This window comes from Ranitomeya variabilis, chromosome 5 (genome assembly GCF_051348905.1).
Source record: "Ranitomeya variabilis isolate aRanVar5 chromosome 5, aRanVar5.hap1, whole genome shotgun sequence".
Taxonomy (NCBI): domain Eukaryota; kingdom Metazoa; phylum Chordata; class Amphibia; order Anura; family Dendrobatidae; genus Ranitomeya; species Ranitomeya variabilis.
The window spans coordinates 201,574,811-201,592,372 of record NC_135236.1 but is presented as its reverse complement, the minus strand read 5'-3'; positions in this window follow the sequence as shown (position 1 = coordinate 201,592,372).

Sequence of the window (17,562 nt, the reverse complement as noted above, 5' to 3'; positions counted from 1 at the left end):
TCTCCTGCAGTTCAAACCGAGCATCAGTATGGGGAAGAAAGGTGATTTGAGTGCCTTTGAACGTGGCATGGTTGTTGGTGCCAGAAGGGCTGGTCTGAGTATTTCAGAAACTGCTGATCTACTGGGATTTTCACGCACAACCATCTCTAGGGTTTACAGAGAATGGTCCGAAAAAGAAAAAAAATCCAGTGAGCGGCAGTTCTGTGGGCGGAAATGCCTTGTTGATGCCAGAGGTCAGAGGAGAATGGGCAGACTGGTTCAAGCTGATAGAAAGGCAACAGTGACTCAAATCACCACCCGTTACAACCAAGGTAGGCCTAAGAGCATCTCTGAACGCACAGTGCGTCGAACTTTGAGGCAGATGGGCTACAGCAGCAGAAGACCACACCGGGTACCACTCCTGTTGTGAATTTGGTTTCTGGGCTCCCCCGGTGGTTACTGGTGGTACTGAACTTGTGTGCTTCATCTCCTCTGTTCACCTGTTTCCATCAGGATGTGGGAGTTTCTATTTAGCCTTGCTCCTCAGTCATTTCTATGCCGGCCAACAATGTTACCAGAAGCCTTTCTGTTGCATGTTCCTGCTCCTAGACTACTATCAGCTAAGTTGGACTTGTAGTCCTAAGATTGTTTTGCATTTTTGTTCCAGTTCTCTGTTTTTGAATATTTCGGAGGCTGGAAGCTCTTGTGAGCTGAAATTGCCACTCTGGTGTCATGAGTTGATATTAGAGTCTTAAAGTAATTTCAGGATGGTGTTTTGAAAGGGTTTTCAGCTGACTGTGAAGTTCCCTTTTCTGTCTTCCTACTATCTAGTAAGCGGACCTCAATTTGCTAAACCTATCTTCATACTTCGTATGTCATTTTCCTCTAAAATCACCGACAATATATGTGGGGGCTACTGTCTGCCTTTTGGGGAAAATTTCTCTAGAGGTAAGCCAGGTCTGTATTTTCCTCTGCTAGGGTCAGTCAGTCCTCCGGCTGGCGCTGGGCGTCTAGGGATAAAACGTAGGCACGCTACCCGGCCACTGTTAGTTGTGCGGTAGGTTTAGCTCACAGTCAGCTCGAGTTCCCATCTTCCAAGAGCTAGTCCTTTTTGTATGCTTTACTATGTTCTCTTGCCATTGAGAACCATGACACACTCCTTTCAGCTAAGAACAGGAAACTGAGGCTACAATTTGTACAAGCTCATCGAAATTGGACAGTAGAAGATTGGAAAAACGTTGCTTGGTCTGATGAGTCTCGATTTCTGCTGCGACATTCGGATGGTAGGGTCAGAATTTGGCGTAAACAACATGAAAGCATGGATCCATCCTGCCTTGTATGGAGCATCTTTGGGATGTGCAGCCGACAAATCTGCGGCAACTGTGTGATGCCATCATGTCAATATGGACCAAAATCTCTGAGGAATGCTTCCAGCACCTTGTTGAATCTATGCCACGAAGAATTGAGGCAGTTCTGAAGGCAAAAGGGGGTCCAACCCGTTACTAGCATGGTGTACCTAATAAAGTGGCCGGTGAGTGTATATAGTAGAGATAGTCCAGGCACACAGCCCCACTACTGAGTCATGGTATATAACAGGTGGAAATGCAAGAGCCTACATCCTGACAAGAAAAACAAAAATTACATCTATAAAATGGGAGGAATAGAACTAAGCAACAGCACGTGTGAAAAAAGACTTTGGTATGCTAATAGATCACAGACTGCACATGAGACAACAGTGTGATGCAGCAACAAAAAAGGCAAACACAGTTCTAGGATGTATTAAGAGAAGCATAGCGTCTAGATCGTGTGAAGTAAATATTGCCCTCTACTCCTCCTTAATCAGGGCTCATCTGGGATACTGTGTCCATTTCTGGGCACCTAATTTTAAAAAAATACATTGAAAAACTGGAACAAGTTCAGAAAAAAGCTACCAGGATGGTAAGTGGATGGCAAAGTATGTCCGTCGAGGAACGGTTAAAGAATAATGGAATGTTTAGCCTGCAAAAAAGAAGGCTAAGAGGAGACTTAATAGTTGTCTACAAATATCTGAAGGGTCACAGTGTATTGGGATCATCATTATTCTCTATTTCTCATTTGCACATGGAAACACGAGAAGCAATGGAATGAAACTAAAAGGGAGTAGATACAGATATTAGAAAAAACTTTTTGACAGTGAGGATGATCAATGAGTGGAACAAGCTGCCACTAGAGATGCTGAGTTCTCCTTCAATGGAAATCTTCAATCAGAGGCTGGACAAACATCTGTCTGAGATGATTTAGTAAATCCTGCATTGAGCAGGGGGTTGGACATGATGACCCTTGAGGTCCCTTCCAAATCTAACATTCTATGATTCATTCCATGATTCATGCATACTTCTTAGAATTAGGCCATGTTCACACTTTGCGGTTTTTACCGCGGATCCGCGGCGATTTTGATGCTGCGGGTCCACAGCAGTTTCCATTGCGTTTACATTAACATGTAAACCCTATGGAAACCACAAACCGCAGTGCACATGCTGCGGGAAAAAACGCGCAGAAACGCAGCGGTTTACAACCCGCAGCATGTCACTTCTTTGTGCAGAATCGCAGCGATTCTGCACCCATAGAAATGCATTGATCCGCTTACTTCCCGCATGGGGCTGTGCCCACGATGCGGGAAGTAAGCGGATAATGTGTGGTTGCTACTCGGGGTGGAGGAGAGGAGACTCTCCTCTAGGCCCTGGGAAGCATAAATAGTGTAAAAAAAAAAGAATTAAAATAAAAAATGATGCTATACTCACCTCTCAGCGCTGCACGCGGCCGTCCCGTCTCAGTTGCTGTGCGAGCAGGGCCTGAGATGACGTCGCGGTCACATGACCGTGACGTCACAAAGGTCCTTCTCGGCACAGCATTTCTGGAACCGGAGCGCCGCATGCAGCGCCGAGGAGATCCGGACATCAGAGGGTGAGTATTTAACCAATTTTTATTATTTTTAACATTACTATTGATGCTGCATATTGCTGCATATGCAGCATCAATAGTATAGGAGTAATCCCGCAGCGGAAATCGCAAAACAAACCGCGATAAATCTGCAGGGATAACCGCAGTGGTTTTGCCCTGCAGATTTATCACTTCCGCTACAGGAGAACCCACAGAGCACACCGCAAAGTGTGCACATAGCCTAAAACTGTGTTCCATTTGGTTCACCGTTTACCAATTATTTCATATTATTTTGTGAACATCAAGAGCATATTCTTTTATGCCACATTGAAGAGTAGAGATGAGGGTCTCGATCGGTAAAGGCTTGAGTTTTAGTCAAATTTAATGAAATTTGCGTTGTCACATTAATCAGAACAACCAATGTAACAGATATGGCACTCACCCAAAAGATGCTGTAATTAATGTCCTTTATTTGCTACATCCAGCATTTAGACATTCATGGAGAGGCAGCAGGAAAGGAAGAGGGAGGGAGGTGCGGGGAGACAGGTGAGGACGACGGCCGTTTCGCGCAGGTGCGTTTCCACGGGTCCAAGTATGTGTATACTGCACACAGTGTGCAGGCTAATGGTATCAGGCACAGTAGCCTATTAGGGAATCTATGGTAGACATTTTAAAACAAAGGGTCTGGCCAAAGAACACCATTTTATTCTTGTACAGTATAGATGTAAGTAAGAGCTCATAGCTCATATAATAGGAATAGAAAAAGACCTAATTCGATTGTGATAAACTTCAGTGCTCATGTATCAGATTGAAACTAGATGAAAGCGGGGGGCGTGGCTTGCTGGGGACCAGGAGCAGACCTGGGACACAGGAGCTCCTAAAAAATCCCTTATTATTAGCTACATACTATATGCTTTTTGGGAAGAAACTCCACTAAACCTTGTTTAAAATGACCAAGAACAGGACGCCAGATGGAAAAAAACAGCTTTAATGAAGGCAAAAAAGAGCACCAAGACATACAAGCTTCAGCCGCGGCCTTATTACAGGCCTGCACACTCAAGAGGACAAAAGACTACATGCAACAAAGCCCTCAGGCTCCAGCCCAGATCCGGCTACAAGAAGACGCCTGACGGGCCCGCCAGACGGGCTCATGACCACAGCGGCTCCCACACTAAAATCCACAAGATCCTCCGTTGTTTCTGCGCACACCGGAGCTACCTCCGTAGGTAGGTCCAAAGCCGCGGCCTCGCCTTAGCCGGCGAGGCCAGGAAGCAGGAGGAAAGTGCTAACCCCACCCACAACTCCGCCCACAGCATTCATACCCCAGCTCAATCCCCAGGTGGCAAAGACACATCGGATCACAGGTCCAGAAGCGACGTTGACAGTACCGGATGGCGCTTCACAAAAAGGGCGCTGCTTGCAAACTGCAATAAAGAGATCTGGCAGTTGTATCAATCAGGGGGAGGGAAACTCCATTGCAGAAACAACATGCCCTTTCCACAGTACAGAAGGGGCGACAGCTGCAGAGAGACCCCCCACTGAATTAGCTCTAGACAATTTATTGAAGGATTTCTGTGACCATTTAAACAAAAAAATGGATGAACAATCCCTAATACTAGATAAATTTATGCTCTCTTTCAATCCGTCAAGCACTGGATCATCTTGTACGGTTTCAGCATCTGAGTCTTACATAAAGGACGCATTGACATCGATTGCGGAATGCCTTGATTCCTCCTCATCCTTATCTTCCTCAAGGTCTTCCTTCTGCGATTATTCTCCACCAATACAAGATTCATACGCATCCTCTGTAAACTCTTCAGACAGCACTATGGAGGACTGTTCCTCTGGGAACTATGATCTTCCCCATTCAGAACTTTCACCAACCCCTCCTATATCCTCAGCTTTGCTAGAAAGTTTGCAAAGAGACATAGACTCACTCAAATGTAACTTGACAACTCTCGAAGATCATAGGAGTAGAAGCAATGTGAAAATCAGGGGAGTCCCGGAGTCTGTTAAACCCCCCCACTTGAAAAACTATATCTACAATATGATCTCTAAATTCATTCCTGACATCAGAGAACCTAATATCATAGAAAGAGTCCACCGAATTAAAAGACCCTTATCCCTCCCTCTGGGCGTGCCAAGAGAAATTATTGTCTCCTTCTTCCCGGCCTGGGTCAGGGGTAAGCTTTTTGACCTCTCCTCCGAAAAAAACTTCCTGCTCTCCCCATATGGCCACCTAACATTCTTCAGAGATTTGTCTAGAGACACCTTGATTTTTCATCAGTTACATGGGAGCTCCGGAGGTCCCATTTTGCTTATTCATGGTTACCTTGCTCTACTCTTTTGGTAAAACTCTTGTCCGGAACTGTACATATTACAACCCCTAAGGAGGGTTAATCATTCCTGCAGCAACATGGTCTGAAAACTTCTAGAACCTACAATGGTCCTACCTGACTTGTAGTTCTGTTCTGCATATACTGACATTTATCTTTACTACGCCTTTTACAAGTTATAAATGTATTTCTTCCCAATAATTAGCTTTGATAATGAGCCAGATATTTTCACTGCCCACATAGTCGCAGGGTCACCCAAGGGTGTTCCCGGACATGACAAGCTACCAAATACCATACATTAAGCTTAAAGCTCACGACAGGCCTTCATATTCTACTACCTACTGGTTATCTAATATAGTTTTAGATGTTTACTTAGCGAATCTGCACAAAGCATTACTTATGTCTTTTTTATAGTCTACTGCATTATTTCATTTTAAGCCACTATGTTTATACTAATCTACTATACGATCACCTGTCTCCCCTACTGCTATAGGGGTTTATTTTCCCCACCTCCATATCCCACCCTTCCCCTCCGTCCCTTACTAACTTATCCTTCCCGGTTAAAAGTTAAAATCCCAATAAAAACATTTGAAAATAAACTAGATGAAAGCTGTAGGAGGGAATAGCGCAAAATAGGGTCTTATCTGGGATGTAAGTGGTCACATTCAAATGATTGCACTCACCAGATGTAGCTCAAATCAGGCATAATGGAGATTTGCTGCAGTAGATCCACGGGTCCAACAAGACCGAGCAATAGATTTCAGAAATGGGAAGAAAAAACGTGGCTGTTGTTCTGTGCTGCTAAATCACTGAAAATCCAGACATACTGTAATAATATTTGTGGCTTTATTCAACATGTTTCAGAGTTCAAAAGACTCCTTCATCAGGAAATACCTCAACAGAACAACAGTTTTTTCTTCCCATTTCTGATATAGATTGAAATTAAAGTGATAGTCTCAGTCTGTGAATAGGCAAGTGATAAAAATAGTTGGCATTCTTGAAATTGTTCCAGAAAATAAAGTATTTATCCCTTAAAATTATTGCAATTATACACGTTTTGTTATAGACATGTTTAATTCATTTGTGTATATTGGAACAACACAAAAAAAAACTAAGAAAAAAGGCAAATTGAAAATAATTTCACTCAAAATGGGCTGGACAAAATTGTTAATCCCTGGTCTGTCTACTCCCTCACCCCATGGAGTCTGGGACAGAAATGTAATGTGAACAAGCCACACAACAAAAACCCTCTATTATGCAAAAGCACCAACCAACAATAGGAAGGAGGATTACCCAATTTTTGAGTAATATTGTCATGGTTTGCATGGAAGAAACAGTAGACAATTAAAACAGGTATTCCAAAAATAGAAGGAAAGAGACATTTTATGTTAAAGCTGAAAAAAAGGTCATGGATGGGACCATAAAATCTTTGTAGAATCATATCCCAAAATTGAGCACTTGAGACTAGCCACTATATTTAGGTGGCGTGTGTATATATCTGATATTAGACTGATAGAGCAATGACGTGGCACATCAAATTATTTTAAAGATCGCGCATACTTTGGTAAGTAAACATTTTTGTGTTTAATTATCATTATTATGGAGACTTCTCTTTTGAAAACAAAAAGAGCACATTATAGAGACCCTAGATTGCAGGTCTGACACAGGAACTTTAATTGTTTGGCAAGGACTACAATGGGATCCATACCAAGATACAAAATATGGGTCCAGTGAAAATGTCATGCTGTGATGGTCTTAGGTAGGGGAGGGGGGGGGCTCAAACTGTTCCTGGAACTGGTACCCTAACTATCTCTGTTCCAGGGGTGCTCTTGATAGTAGAGAGGCCCGAGTCTCTGACCTCACTATGTTCCTTTTAATTCCTAGTCTGTCCCCCTCCCACACCTCATGGATTTTGTGACAGAAATGTAATGTGAACAAGGCACACAAGTCAAAACAGGGATAACATAAACCCTCTATCATACAAAAGCACCAACCAACAATAGGAAGGAGGATATAAACAGGGAGGAATAAACTAAACGGGAACAGGGACCAGGAGATAAACACACACATACAACAGAACATCTCTACAACAACTTTTCTCCAAAATACTTAGTTTAAGCACATTGCATAGGAAGATGAATCTCCAATAGCAGCAATGAACTCCTATTCAGCAAAGCATCTCCTAAGAGCAAGGAAGCAGAGCTTTCACTGGTGAGGCAGAGAGGGTCTGACCAGGTTTTATAGGAAGAGTTAACGGCCAGTTCAGAAGCAGCTGAAATGGAGCTGCAGGATTCTGACCAGCAAAAAAAGGGTCATTAACCTCTTCAGCACCAAAGGAAACCAAATTAATGTAATATTGATCCAAGCACACAGGTTAAATGGAAGCTCTGTGATTCAAAATATGCAGTGATCTTCTACCCCCAGATCTCCCAGGATGGTGTGACACACTCATGACAGATGCCCATTTTTCTAATTCATGTTTTGCCGTAGTGTGCCTTATGCCATAAGTCTTAATCCACTGACTGGTTGGAGAAAGATTTCTTGCAAGGTGCACAGAGGTGAATTAGGCATTTCTGACTTAAACATGCCTCCTTTTTAAGATTGGTATGAACACAACCAGTCCTGATGAATCAGTGCTCATTTATTTAGTTTCTAGGTTAATTTGTCCTAAATGTCTACCAACAAATTAATTATTTCACTCAATGGTTGCGAAGTTCAGTTCAATTTGGTTTCATATCTCATTGGCTGTCACATTGTAGAAGGATTTTATTCTCATTTGCACAAGGAAAGACTAGAAGCAATGGAATGAAACTGAATGATACGAGACACAGATTAGATATGAGAAAAAACATTTTGACAGTGAGGGTGATCAATGAGTGGAACAGTTTGCCACGAGAGATGGTGATGTGGTGCCCCAGTGTCCTGTTTGTCACAGTAATGTCACTTTCCTCCCGGGGAGAGTGATGCTTCGTTTGGAGGCAAGAAAAGATAACTGTAGCCAGGTACCACAAACATGCAACACATTCACACTCCAGGCCACCAGGGGAAGCTTTTGATCCTATTTCCTAGGTGACTCCCCGTCTAATATATAAAGCTGAATGTGTGTGTGTGTGTGTGTGTGTGTGTGTGTGTGTGTGTGTGTGTGTGTGTGAGTCTGTGTGTGTATGTGTGTATGTCCAGGATTGGCATCTGCACCGTCGCAGCTACAGCCATAAAATTTTGCACAGTTACACATCTGGACCCCGAGAGCGTCATAGGCTATGTTGTGAGGCAAAATTTTAACCCCGCATGTTCCAATTCACTAAACAATTTTGCCCCTATCTACATAATGAGAAAAAAGTGAAAGAAAAAGTGTTGGAGGCAAATTGACAGCTGCCAGATGTGAACAAGGGGGACTTAAAGAATGAGAGCGATGGCACCAAAGAGTATATACCGTACAGTTGCTAAAGTGGGGCCCCGACATGGGATACTCACCACATACGGGGGTATGAACACACACACAAAACGAGCCACACACTGCCACGTGCTTGAACACATAAACCACCCTCAGCACACATTTCACCACACATACACCAGCCTCGCCACATAAAAGTCGAAACACAGAAGTCGCCACTGAAAACTTGCCATGCGCAAAATTCGCCACATGCAAAACTAGGCTCACGCAAAACTCGCCACACGTGCAAAACTCACCTCATGGAAAACTTGCCACATGCAAAACTTGCACACGCAGAAAAATTGCCACTAGTGTTGAGCATTCCGATACTGCAAGTATCGGGTATCGGCCGATACTTGCTGTATCGGAATTTCCGATACCGAGATCCGATACTTTTGTGGTATCGGGTATCGGGTATCGCAACAACATTAATGTAATAATGTGTAAAAAAGAGAATTAAAATAAAAAATATCGCTATACTCACCTGTCCGACGCAGCCTGGACCTCAGCGAGGGAACCGGCAGCGTTGTTTGTTTAAATTTCCCATGTTGCCGGGACGCGGACCAATCACAGCAAGCCGTGACGTAATTTCGTCACGGCTTGCTGTGATTGGTCCGCGTCCCGGCAACATGGCCGCCCTGACCAATCACAAGCCGGGACCTCACGTAACCAAGTAAAAGCGCAAATTTTAAACAAACAACGCTGCCGGTTCCCTCGCTGAGGTCCCGGCTGCGTCGGACAGGTGAGTATAGCGATATTTTTTATTTTAATTCTTTCTTTTACACATTAATATGGTTCCCAGGGCCTGAAGGAGAGTTTCCTCTCCTTCAGACCCTGGGAACCATCAGGAATACCGTCCGATACCTGAGTCCCATTGACTTGTATTGGTATCGGGTATCGGTATCGGATTGGATCCGATACTTTGCCGGTATCGGCCGATACTTTCCGATACCGATACTTTCAAGTATCGGACGGTATCGCTCAACACTAATTGCCACATGCACAAAAGTTGCAACACATGCTAAAGTTGCTCCACACAAAACTTGCACATACTCAAAATGCACCACACATAAAACTTGCCACACGCAAAACTTGCGATGCACAAAACGTGCTGCACACAACTTGCTACACTAACCTGTCACATGTAACTCGACACACAAAAAGTTGCTGCACGCATGTCGCCACACAAAACTCATCTCACAAAAGTCGCTACATGCATGTCACCACACGCAACTCAACACACACAACTTGACACATGAAACTCGCCCTAAAAAACACACAAGTCTGGTATTATCCTTCAAAAGTAAAAATCTGATTAATAAGCAGACAAGCTACAAGAGCAACAAATGTACCATATAGGAAATACGGCAGCTGTCAGTCACATGACCTGTCTATTATGTGTATGTGTGAGCTAATACATACTGCCAGGGAGTGGGCTTACTGTTGGCTGGGGATTTATCAGGCTGCCAATTTAGCTTACAAATACTGAGGTAAAAATACTGACCAAAAGACGTGTGAATGAGGTCTAATACAGGAGGAGATGACACACAGATATATACTATATACAGGAGGAGATGACATACAGGTACATACTATATACAGGGGAGATGACACACAGGTATATACTATATACAGAAGGAGATGACTTACAGGTATATACTATATACAGGAGGAGATGACATACAGATATATAGTATATATAGGAGGAGATGACATACAGGTATATACTATATACAGGAGGAGATGACACACAGGTATATACTATATACAGGAGGAGATGACACACAGGTATATACTATATACAGGAGGAGATGACATACAGGTATATACTATATAAAAAAGGAGATGACACATAGGTATATACAGGAGGAGATGACATACTGCAGGTATATACTATATACAGAGGAGATGACATACAGGTATATACTATATATAGGAGAAGATGACATACAGGTATATACTATATACAGAAGAGATGACATACATGTATATACTATATACAGGAGGAGATGACACATAGGTATATACAATATACAGGAGGAGATGAAATACAGCAGGTATATACTATTTACAGGGGAGATGACATACATGTACATACTATATACAGGAGATGACATACAGGTGTGTACCATATATAAGGGAGATGACAAACATGTATATACTGAAGGGACAATGAGAGGTGTGAGGTGAAAATGAGAGGTGTGAGGTGAAAATGAAAAGGTGTGAGTGCAAAATGAGAGGCGTGAGGGAAAATAGTGGAGTGATCATAAAATGACAGATGTGAGGTTGAAATGACAAGTGTTAGGGGGAATGAGAGGAATGAGGGGGGAATGAGAAGAGTGAGGGGAAAATAAGAGGAGTGAGGGGGAAAATGTGAGGTGTGTGCAATGCCGGGCTCTTCAGCTAGTATGTATATATATATATATATATATATATATATATATATATATATATATATATATATAACTGGTAGTCTGCAGGGAAAGTTAGAAAGTTCCAGACATCCGTCTGAGGAGGACAGAGGGTTTACGGAGCTGTGCATGCCCCCAGAGCTGCACCTCACGGAAAGAGACGTTTTGAAGGCAGAATTGCAGAATTGATTGCAGAGAGCATGCAGGAGAGGAAGCATAGGAGAGGATACCAGAAGGGGACAAGCCCCAAGCAGGCTGCCTCCTTCTGAAATGCAGAAATGCCAGTAGCTGGAACACCGAGGTTGTGAGGACCTCCACGCCTTACATCAGAGACCGGCTGGACAGCTAATTGCATGTTTCCTGTCCGCACCCACACCCAGGAGGCACGGTGACACCCCACAGAGCCAGGTCATCTAAGAGACCCTAGAAACAGCCTCAAGTCACCAGTCATACGGGTTTTGTCCTATCCTAACTGGGGGACAGAGAAAGAGAGATAACATCTGTGAGGACCTTATGTGAAGCTTAGCAGTAAGGGACTACACCACTACAGCGCAAAGGAAGGCTTTTATACTCCACCTGGATAAGGGGACTCTGGACTTGCCTCCAAACCGGCCGGACCCTGCCTGCCCTGTGATCCAGTGCCCTGGACTGTGGCTGCTGAAACCAACAGTAAACAAGGTAAAGAGACTAGAAAAAGTATTTTTTACTGACAGGGTTGCTAGAATATGAGAAAGGCTCTTTTTCTACTCTATAGGCTCTCTTTACCCTACACTCATATATAGTGTGGTTCACCTTTAGATCCAAACAGCGCCTCCATAAGGGTTCTATTTATTTGTGAAAAAATCCTTGTTAAGATTATATGCAGCATCTGTATTATGCTATTTGGTGCAAATAATAGTTTACGGCAAGATTATATATATTTCATTATGGAAGATTGGAGTTCTCTACTTTTTATAGTAACTTTTTAGATGTTTTTAATTGTGTGTAGTATTTTTTGTGTGTACAAATAAAATTTGATATATTTTGAAAGAATTTATTTGTGGAGTTCCAACCGTTTTTTGCATGTACTCTTTTCTTTACTTCACATACAAGGTAAAGAGACTGCAATCCTGTGTCTTCATTCTGCTCTGCACCTCTCATCATACCACCATCTACACAAACGGGAGCCCTGGGGATATACTTCACCTGTGGGAAGGTATACCATCTAGCTGCCATAACATCACCCCAGCGGACCCCTTAAAGCAGCGTCGGTCACCCTGACCTAATACCACAGGTAGCGTCACGAACATAAACTTTATCCCTTTAAAGACCTTTCCCTTTTACATGGGTGCCCAGGGCCACAGGCTGGGTCACAGCCACCGTGACATCCCCCTGTGTACCGCAGGACCTGGTACTGAGTACCGCTAGCCCGTGGGGCGGCTCAGTGAGTTCTCCTTCAATGCAAGTTTTGAAACAGAGGCTGGACAGACATGTGTCTGGGATGATTTAGTGAATCCTGCTTTGAACAGGGGTTGGACCAGATGACCCAGGAGGTCCCTTTCATCTCTACCATTCTATGATTTTATGATTTTATGAGGCCAACATAATGCCAAATGAAAAGCAAGGCAAAGCTGTGAATGCAAATTGCTATAATGTAAAACAGACATACGGTAATACCTATTTTAATGAAATATTCTCATCAAACTAAATAGCAATAAACTCCTATGAAAGAGAATATTCACTCATAGGGAATGTCCTTAATAGTCGTCAACATGGGAGATGTACAAAACTCTTACAAATTTACAATAGAGCAGCAAAAACAATATGTCTGATTGATGTCAGAGCTGTACTGTGTGTACTGAGCTACATCAGAAATAGACTGTAAATACCGCACTATTCTAGAGAAAGAAAATGAACAGCAGTGTTCTGTACATACACAGTGTGTTTCCAGGAGTGACATGATTGTATACAAGTAATAGACATACAACATGAGTTTTATATAAGTTAGTTTTGTGCTCCAAGACACTTTTCATATTTTTGACTTCATTGTATAGTATATGGATAAAATGCTGTGTTGCATACCACAATCAGCTAAGATGTTACCAGCTATTTACAATATGCATTTACATCAATCAGCGTCTAGTACTTAGCAAATTTAATTTGTACTTCAGCAAAATGTGCATTATTTTCAACAGTGGTGCCATATGCAGCAATAATATATGCATTATAGTGCTGAAAAGCTGACATAGAAAAACAGGGACATTTCCGAAATCACATCAGAATACTTACAAATCAATTTGCAACTTATAAACAATGAAGATGATATATTTTAAAGTGATTTGCAGAATTTGAAATTTTGCACAGAGTAATCTGACCTATTGGTATGTTGTTGGAAGGCTGCTTGGGAATCAAAGTACCCAAAAGTACAGTGGGGAAAAAAAGTACTTAGTCAGCCGCCAATTGTGCAAGTTCTCCCACTTAAAAAGATGAGAGAGGCCTGTAATTGACATAATAAGTAGACCACAACTATGAGAGTCAAAATAAGAAAACAAATCCAGAAAATCACCTTGTCTGATGATCCCAAGCACAGCACCAGGGCAAAGAAGGAGTGGCATCATAAAAAGCATATGAAGGTCCTGGGGTGGCCTAGCCAGTCTCCAGATCTTAACTCCATAGAAAACCTTTGGAGGGAGTTGAAAGTCCATGTTTCCCAGTGACAGGCCCAAAACATCACTGCTCTAGAGGAGATCTGCATGGAGGAATGGGCCAACATACCACCAACAGTGTGTGCCAACCTTGTGAAGACTTACAGAATACGTTTTGACCTCTGTCAAAGGATATATAACAAAATATTGAGATTAACTTTTGTTATTGACCAAATACTTATTTTCCACCACAATTTGCTAAACAAATCTTGCCAAATGAGACAAGGTGATTTTCTGGATTTGATTTCTCATTTTGACTCTCATAGTTGTGGTCTATCTATGATGTCAATTACAGGCCTCTCTTATCTTTTTTTTCAGTGGGAGAACTTGCACAATTGGTGGCTGACTAAGTACTTTTTTTTCCCACTGTAAATGCGAGTCATGGAAATTCCATGCCACAGTTTATTCTGGTTGCATTGATGGCTATTGATTTAAGCCAAGTAGAGAAACTTAATAATAATTTGGGATTTTGTAAGCATTTAGTAATTTACCCAAATATGAACTGATCATTCTAGCCATTTATATACTTCCTGATGACTGTTTGATAGATCATCAATATAAGTTTGTTGGGGGGTCTGACACCCATCATGCTTACCAGTCAGCTTTTATTTACACTAGTGACCATTGAACAATGCTACAAAGCACAGTTTTGTTCAATACGTAGCCTTTTTAAAACAGAACAGTTCTTATTATTTAGCCACTTCCGGAGCAAATAAAAGCTGGTCAGTGATTGGTCATCATTACGTTGTGTCCAATCAACACTATTAAGAAATAGAGTATACCAGATGAAGAGCCCGGCGTTGCCTGGGCATAGTAAATATCTGTGGTTAGTTATAGCACCTCACTTCTTTTATTTTCCCATCACCCCTCTCATATAGCACCTCACTTCTCACATTTTCTCCCTCACACCTCTCATTTTCCTCCTCACTCCTCTTATTTTCCCCCTCACTCCTCTCATTCCCCCCTCACTCCTCTCATTCCCACCTTTTCATTTTCACCTCACACCTCTCATTTTCACCTCACACCTCTCATTTTCCCCTCAGTATATACATATTTGTCATCTCCCTTATATATATTATACACCTGTATGTCATCTCCTGTATATAGTATATACCTGTATGTCATCTCCCCTGTATATAGTATATACCTGTATGTCATCTCCTCCTGTATATTATATATACCTATGTGTCATCTCTTCTGTATATAGTATATACCTGTATGTCATCTCCTCCTATATATAGTATATACCTGTATGTCATCTCCTCCTATATATATAGTTTATACCTGTATGTCATCTCCTGTATATAGTATATACCTGCTGTATGTCATCGCCTCCTGTATATTGTATATACCTATGTGTCATCTCTTCCTATATATAGTATATACCTGTATGTCATCTCCTGTATATAGTATATACCTGTATGTAATCTCCCTTGTATATAGCATATAACTGCTGTATGTCATCTCCTCCTCTATATACCTATGTGTCATCTCCTCCTGTATATACCTATGTGTCATCTCATCTTTTATATAGTATATACCTGTATGTCATCTCCTCCTGTATATAGTATATACCTGTGTGTCATCTCCTCCTCTATATAGTATATACCTGTGTGTCATCTCCTCCTGTATATAGTATATACCTGTATGTCATCTCCTCCTGTATATAGTATATACCTGTGTGTCATCTCCTCCTCTATATAGTATATACCTGTAAGTCATCTCCTCCTGTATATAGTATATACCTGTGTGTCATCTCCTCCTATATATAGTATGTACCTGTAAGTCATCTCCTCCTGTATATAGTATATACCTGTAAGTCATCTCCTCCTGTATATAGTACATACCTGTGTGTCATCTGCTCCTGTATATTGTATATACCTGTGTGTCATCTCCTCCTGTATATAGTATATACCTGTGTGTCATCTGCTCCTCTATATAGTATATACCTGTGTGTCATCTCCTCCTGTATCAGACCTCGTTCACACGTTATTTGGTCAGTATTTTTACCTCAGTATTTGTAAGCTAAATTGGCAGCCTGATAACAGACAGACTTGTGTGTATTTTACGGCGAGTTTCATGTGTCAAGTTGTGTGTGTTGAGTTGCGTGTGGCGACATGCATGTAGCGACTTTTGTGAGATGAGTTTTGTGTGGAGACATGCGTGTAGCAACTTTTTGTGTGTCGAGTTGCATGTGACAGGTTAGTGTAGCAAGTTGTGTGCAGCAAGTTTTGTGCATGGCGAGTTTTGCGTGTGGCGAGTTTTATGTGTGGTGCGTTTTGAGTATGTGCAAGTTTTGTGTGAGGCAACTTTTGCATGTGTTGCAACTTTTGTGCATGTGGCAATTTTTCCACGTGCGCAAGTTTTGCGTGTGGCGAGTTTTCCATGAGGTGAGTTTTGCACGTGTCGCGAGTTTTGCGTGAGCCTAGTTTTGCATGTGGGAATTTTGCACGTGGCGAGTTTTGAGTGGTGACTAGTGTTGAGCGATACCGTCCGATACTTGAAAGTATCGGTATCGGAAAGTATCGGCCGATACCGGCAAAGTATCAGATATAATCCGATACCGATACCCGATACCAATACAAGTCAATGGGACTCAAGTATCGGACGGTATCCTGATGGTTCCCAGGGTCTGAAGGAGAAGAAACTCTCCTTCAGGCCCTGGGATCCATATTAATGTGTAAAATAAAGAATTATAATAAAAAATATTGCTATACTCACCTCTCCGACGCAGCCTGGACCTTACCGAGGGAACCGGGAGCCTTCTTTGCTTAAAATGCGCGCTTTTACTTCCTTCCGTGACGTCACGGCTTGTGATTGGTCGCGTGCCGCCCATGTGGCCGCGACGCGACCAATCACAGCAAGCCGTGATGTAATTTTCAGGTCCTCAATGCCTAATTCTAGGCATTCAGGATTTTAAAATTACATTCCGGCTTGTGATTGGTCGCGTCGCGGTCACATGGGCGACGCGACCAATCACAAGCCGTGACGTCACGGGAGGCAGGAGACGCGCACATTTTTAAAATTACGTCACGGCTTGTGATTGGTTGCGTGCCGCCCATGTGACCGCAACGCGACCAATCACAGCAAGCCGTGACGTAATTTCAGGTCCTGAATGCAGAAATAGGCATCAGGACCTGAAATTACGTCACGGCTTGCTGTGATTGGTCGCGTCGCGGTCACATGGGCGGCACGCAACCGATCACAAGCCGTGACGTAATTTTAAAAATGCACGCGTCTCCTGCCTCCCGTGACGTCACGGCTTGTGATTGGTCGCGTCGCCCATGTGACCGCGACGCGACCAATCACAAGCCGGAACGTAATTTTAAAATCCTGAATGCCTAGAATTAGGCATTGAGGACCTGAAAATTACGTCACGGCTTGCTGTGATTGGTCGCGTCGCGGCCACATGGGCGGCACGCGACCAATCACAAGCCATGACGTCACGGAAGGAAGTAAAAGCGCGCATTTTAAGCAAACAACGCTGCCGGTTCCCTCGGTGAGGTCCAGGCTGCGTCGGAGAGGTGAGTATAGCAATATTTTTTATTTTAATTCTTTATTTTACACATTAATGTTGTTTCGATACCGATACCCGATATCACAAAAGTATCGGATCTCGGTATCGGAATTCCGATACCCGCAAGTATCGGCCGATACCCGATACTTGCGGTATCGGAATGCTCAACACTAGTGGTGACTTTTGTGTTTGGACTTTTATGTGGCGAGGTTGGTGCATGTGGAACTGGCCTGTGCAATGTGTAAACTCAGTTAGTGTCTTGCTTCTGAGCTGCCAGGGTTTG